We start from the raw sequence: 5,918 nt of genomic DNA on the forward strand, positions 1-5,918 counted from the left end.
CGCCGCCCCCCCGAGCCGACCTCGCGGGCGTGGAGCGGCGGCGGGGCGGGGGAGGAGGGAGAGGGAGAGGGGAGCTGGAGGCCTGAACTTCTCTTGACCTCCGGAGATATTGGCCTTGACCTCACCAGATGGCGTTGCTGCAGCTCAGTGAATAGATGCACTTGTCCAGAACAAGAGCCTGGAGCTGGGAGAAAGGGGGGAGGGGATTCTGCCTGCCCTCTGGCTTCCCACTGGCACGTGCACGGAGAAGAGGGGACACACGAGCTGGCACGGGCAGTGGGAAGGGCTGAGGACAGGGTCCGAGTCCCTGCAAAAGCCGAGGCTCAGGAAGGTTCTGGGACTAGCCCACGGCCACACACAGCTACCCAGTGACTGGGCTGGGATCTGAACTCCCCTCCGTGTGGTTCCAAAGTCCGCTGCCACCCGGCCACCTCTGTCCTCCTTGTTCTTGGACTGTCTCTTGCCCCTGCCTGGAAGGCTCTCTCCCCAGATCTCTGCCTCACTTTCTTCCTCCTCCTTCTCCAGCCTCTTGGTCACACCGGGTAGGAGCCGGTACCATAGCTGAGTATCCCCAGTGGTTCTCAGCTATGGGCGAGTCTGCCCCCCCCTCCCCCTCCAGGGGACACTAGGCAATGTCTGGAGGCATCTGTGGTTGTCTCCACGGGAGGAGGCATTTAGTGGGCAGAGGCCAGGGATGCTACTAAACATCCTACAACACGGAGGACGGCCCCTGCCAAAGAATAATCTGGCCCCGAAAGCTAGTCATACCACATTTGTATTTTCATCACAGAATAGTCACCACCATGTACACAGTAGGTGCTCAATAAATGACTGTGCTGGAATGAAGAGTTGCTGCCGTTAACATCATCATCCAAGAACAGACAGCACTGACACTCATCTTCAAGACCACTCAACAAACTGGGCGCCTGGGTGGCTCAGTCAGTTAAGAGTCCAACTTCAGCTTATGGTTCGTGGGTTCGACCCCGTCACCGGGCTCCGTGTGGACGTGCAGAGCCTGCTTGGGATTCTCTCTCTCCTTCTCTCTCTCTCTCTGACCTTCCTGTACTTGTGCACCTGCACGCTGTCTCTCAAAATGAATAAATAAACTGAAAAGAAAAGAATGCTCGTCAAACTAACATAACGTTAAATGTCAATTACACCTCAATTTTTTTTTTAAATGGTTGTCATTGAGGAGTTCATGGCCAACAGGTCATACTGGTGACCTGTAACTTCTCTCTGGTCTCAGCTCTGCTCTCTGCGGTGCTCAGATGGGCTGCAAACAGCTCACGGCTGTGCGGTCAGGACATTCCAGGCTCTCTGAGGGCCGGGGTGATGCTGGCCTGCCTCTCCCCGCATCCAGCCTGTCCATGGACCCCCTGGGCAGGGACGGTCAGTTCTCATCCCCGTACCCCCCGAAACTTGCCCCCACACGCCCACCGGGGCAAGGAACCACCTCCACAAGGGAGATCTTTGAGGACCACGTTTGAGGGTGATCCCAGCCGAGCCGTGCACCTCCGGGCCTCTAGCAGCCCAGGAGACTTGTGGGTCTGAGTGAATGATGTGGTTTATTGCTCTTTTGAGGAAGGACTTGGGATGTCCAGGGCATCACAGGAGTTGAAAGGTCCCGTGGTCCTGCTCAGCCCAGGCCTTTTGCTGACCTAACAGATTACCACTGACAGCTTTAAACAGCCAGCGTGAGGAGCCCAGGCTCTCCAAATGCAGAGAACACCGCCCTAGAATACATTAACCACCACATGGCCGTGTGCCTGGGGGGGGGGGGGGGGGGGAGCGGCAGAAAAGGAAGGAGGCTTTTGCCTCGGGTCTGTTTCACCTCTGAAACGGGCTGCAAAGGCCCCACCCCAGGCAGAGGGCTGGAAACTTCTACATAACACCTGCTGCCCCCGCGGGCCACCCACCCCACATTCTCACTGAGAATTCCCACCGGACGTTCACAACTTCCTCTGCCTGCCGCCTGCCCTGCCCCGTTTGCCTGAATCTTTACTTCCCTCTGGGGCCTCCTTGGGCTCACAACTGGGCCTTTCTCTGTAGACTCGGAGGCTGGCAAAGCACTTTCTTCTCCCTGTCACCTTCTTTCGTCTCCCCTCTCTCTTCCGCCCTCTCCCTCCCCCCCCCCCCCCCACACAGGTCCCGAAAGCTTTTAAATGAGTCACAAGGTTTCATAGCTGACAAATGGGTATATGAGGCCATGAGCGAAAGGAAGGAGTCTCTAATGGTGGAATATTAGGCAGCAGGCAGCCAGGGCTGGGGAGACAGGACATTTGGCAGGTGGCAGGCAGGGGTTTTCCTGGTGCCTCTGAAGTCACACGTAGCTGGCCCTGATTCTGCCAGGGAGGAAGGCTGACCCCGATCCAGGATGGAAGGAAAGAGCAGGCACATGACCGGTGACCACCTAGGAATGAGTCAGGAGGCCGTGTGGCCAGGCCCAGGACACAGGTGGCTAGAAGCCAGGGCAGAAGCACGCGCTCTCCCAGAGGCAGGGCTTGGTGGAGACTGGGTTCCAACTCTCGCATCCTCACTTTCTGGGACCCCGAGCTCAATCTGTGAGCTACCCTGATACCAAAACTCACACCACCGCCACGCCCCCCCTCCCCCCCCATGCTCAGGATGGCATGAGGGATCCTAGCTTCACAGTCGCCTCCCACAAGGACAATGGCTGAGAGTCAGGCTGGGGGCTGGAGGAAGCAGGGACTAGCAGCCCGGAACACCGCCATTGAGCCCGACACTGACATCTGTGTCCCGGCCCTATTCTACAGAAGAGGAAACTGAGCCTCCAAGTGTTTCTGTGACTCGGCCAAAGTCACAAAGTCAGTGATCCAGCTGGGATTGGAGCCCGTGTTTTCCACCACGACATCAGGCTTGCCTCCTCCAGCCAACTGTGACCAACTCAGCCGACCTCCCCCCTGCGTTCCCCTCCCCCGCCCCAAGTCCCAGAACCCCAGCTCGCAGCCTGAGAGCGGCTGAGCTCTCACAAGCCTGCTGCCAGGATGCCAAGGTCTCACCAACTGGACACACGTGGACAGGGCGGCCCTGGCTCCACCCCTCGCCCCTCAGGGTGTCCACTGCCTCCCACAAGTTAAGACGAAGGTAGAAGTTTGGGATGGGGATGCCTTAGGCACCGCTACAAATGTCACCTTTTCTAGGCACCCCGGGGACCTGACCCTGTGACAGGATGCCCCCAGCTCTCTCCAGCCGTCACGTTAGCGGAGAAGTGAGGCACATTTAGGGCTTCTCAGGCAGGCAGGAGACTCTGGGAGGGGTGCTGGCTGTGGTGTCAGCAGAGAGGCACAGCCGATCTGTCACCAAGATGCCTGCGGTCCTGAGATGTCCTGAAACCAGAATGTCAGCTGGAAACCAAAGTCCCCCCGCCCTCCCTGCAACCCGGGCTGTGAATTCATCAAGCCTTGAGGTTGAGACAGATGAGGGAGTGGCATAATGTGGCCAAGAAGGAAGTCCCAGCTTTTGTTCCCTGGGATGGTGTGGGGCAGGACGCAGCACAGGTGACAGCTGGAGTGTGACGCCCGTCTCTCACTTCGGAACCCTGTCCTGGGTCCAGCTCCCGTCTAGTCGCCGATAATCCCACAAAGTGGGTGAATCCCTTCCTTTCTCTGAACAAGAGCCTCCTCAACCATAAACACCGACGCCGAGGTGGCTGGCGAGTTCTAGAAGGCGGATGAGAGCCCAAGGCTGCACCTGGCCATTGCGACCCCGCACCGAGCAGGGTCAGCACTGGGAGGGGCTTGGAACAGGATCCTCTGCCCTCCCCCACCACGTTCCAGGAATTACCTCTTAAATCCCTCTCGGTCCCAAGAAGTGACCATCTGACTTCGCTTTAAATTTTTTAACGAACTAACCTTCATCAATTACCCAATGAGGATGAGGGCAAAGGCAGTTCAAGTAATTAAAATGGGGAGGAGGGAGGCTCCGGAGTGCCGGGGGGAATGTTTCGGTGCGTGCCTCCTGGCTTGAGCGCTCACACTCAGCCCCGGGCCAGCGGGTCCCCATGCCCGCCACCTTCTGCTCCCCTCCGTGTCCACCTCTGCTCCGCGGCATCTGGCAGGGGCACTTTCCCTACCCCGCCGGACCCGGGCATCCTCGCCGTCCCCGCGGTCAGGCGGGAGAAGCGGGGAATTCGAGGCACAGGTGGGCAGCCCAGCTCAACAGGTCGGGGGGGGGGGGGGGCTTTCTCTCCCGCATTACGCGGATAATTTTGCCGGCCCCACTCAAGCCCGTCTTTCGAGTGTGCCCTCAGCTTTGGAGTGGGCAACAAGAACTGCCCAGCAGCGCCGGCGAACAGGGGGCGTCATCTCCTCCCCCGCACATCCCCGACACGCGCGCGCACACACACGGACACACGCGCACACACAGGCGTGGACACGCGTACCCGCCACCACGCGGCCCCTACCTTCCCCGCGCCGGACCTGCATGCGCGCACGCGGGGGGCAGTGTGGCCGCTGCCCCTGGCTCCGCGGGAATCGGGGTGGGGGGGGGGCGGCCGCGCGCAGGGGCCGAGGCGCCGGCGAGAGGTCGTCCTCCCCCCCTCACCGCCACCCCGCGCCCCAGGATGGGAGAGCCGGTCTCCCCCACCCTCCCTACCCCGGCTTCCCGGCTCCTACCTCGCTGGAGCGGTCGCGGCCCCCGACCCAGGTCGCAGGTGCCTCGCCGGCTCGGCGCGCCGCGCGGGAGGCTCGGCGCCAGGCACCCGGGCGCCCGTCCCGTCGCGTCCGGCCGAACCGCTCCGCGCGGGTGACCCAGCAGCCGCCGCAGCCGGAGCCCCGAACTCGCAGAGGGAGGGGCGGGCAGGGGGCGGGGCCGAGGGCGGGGCTTTCCCGCCCCCGCGCGGCGAGCGGAGGGCGGGCCGCGGGACCCTGCGGCTGCCGGGCTCCACCCGGGGCGGTGAGCACGTCTCGGGGAAGCACCTGGGGGGGGTTGGCGGGTGGAAGGTCGGGGCCCGGGGTGGGGGAGGAGAGGCGGGCGGGGCCGCGGGTGGTTTCAATGCGCCCCACCCCCCCCCCCCCGACTTTAGTCAGACTTTCAAATCCCAGCTGCTTCTGCTTAGTAATAACTAAGGATAAAAACAACAACGCCGAGGTCTGCTGGTATTTATTGTTCACTTCCAGTGCCCTGCGGGCTTTTCAGAGCGCTTTGTGAGCATGAAGTTATTTAAAGCCTTCCCAACAATTCCATTTTACCGCTGAGAAAACTGAGGCCCAGAGAGGTGACGTGATGTGCCTGAGGACACACGGCTGGAAACTGGCAGGGCCAGCATTGCAACTCAGGTCTGTCTGGCTGCAGGATCTGTGCTTTTCAAGACTCTAGCGCTCTGCTTGCTTTCTGTAGCATTAAGCAGATTGTTCGCCCCTCTGCACCGTGAGCGGAAACACATGTACAATACGTGATAGCAACCAACATTTTTAGTTTCTTCTTTCTTCAGTTTGTATGTGTCCTTCATTCCCTGGGCCCTGGACACTCAGTAGGTGCTCAATAAGTATTTGTGACTTGATGGCTAATTTGAAAGCTGCATCTGGGGCCAAGGTGGCCTGTCCGGTCAGATTGGATACTGGCACCCAAGGGTTACCCATTCTGGCCTGAACACTAGCCCACCTTCACTTCTCTGCAACGGCAGCCTGACCTGTCGCCTTGTCCAGTATGTGTGGGGGGGGGCTTGCTCACAGACCAGCAGCCCCGGAATCTGCTCTGAGTAGGAGGCACCTCCCTGCAAGGATGAATCTCCAGGGTGTAAGCTTGTCCAGCCAGGCCATAGGGAGGTTCTGCTGGGGGGGGGGGGGGTCAGTAAAATTTCTGTAGACGATGAAACGGTCAAAGACATGGACTATCTATGCGTTTGGGGGCAAAGGTAGGTTGCCAATAACAAGACATCAGCAATGAACATGTTTGTT

At 60.0% G+C, this 5,918-nt stretch overlaps 1 protein-coding gene across 2 annotated transcripts in view; it reads right to left on the reverse strand.

Moving 5' to 3' along the window:
• CACNG5 (calcium voltage-gated channel auxiliary subunit gamma 5) overlaps nt 1-4,765 on the reverse strand; it is a 41,259-nt gene extending 36,494 nt beyond the window's left edge. For both annotated transcript variants that reach the window (XM_040452166.1, XM_040452165.1), the window contains exon 1: nt 4,635-4,765. The gene's annotated coding sequence lies outside the window, so the exon portion shown is untranslated. The remainder of the gene's footprint in view (nt 1-4,634) is intronic.
• Between the last annotated feature and the right edge of the window lie 1,153 nt (nt 4,766-5,918).

This window comes from Herpailurus yagouaroundi, unplaced genomic scaffold (genome assembly GCF_014898765.1).
Source record: "Herpailurus yagouaroundi ecotype Mexico unplaced genomic scaffold, PumYag 206, whole genome shotgun sequence".
Taxonomy (NCBI): domain Eukaryota; kingdom Metazoa; phylum Chordata; class Mammalia; order Carnivora; family Felidae; genus Herpailurus; species Herpailurus yagouaroundi.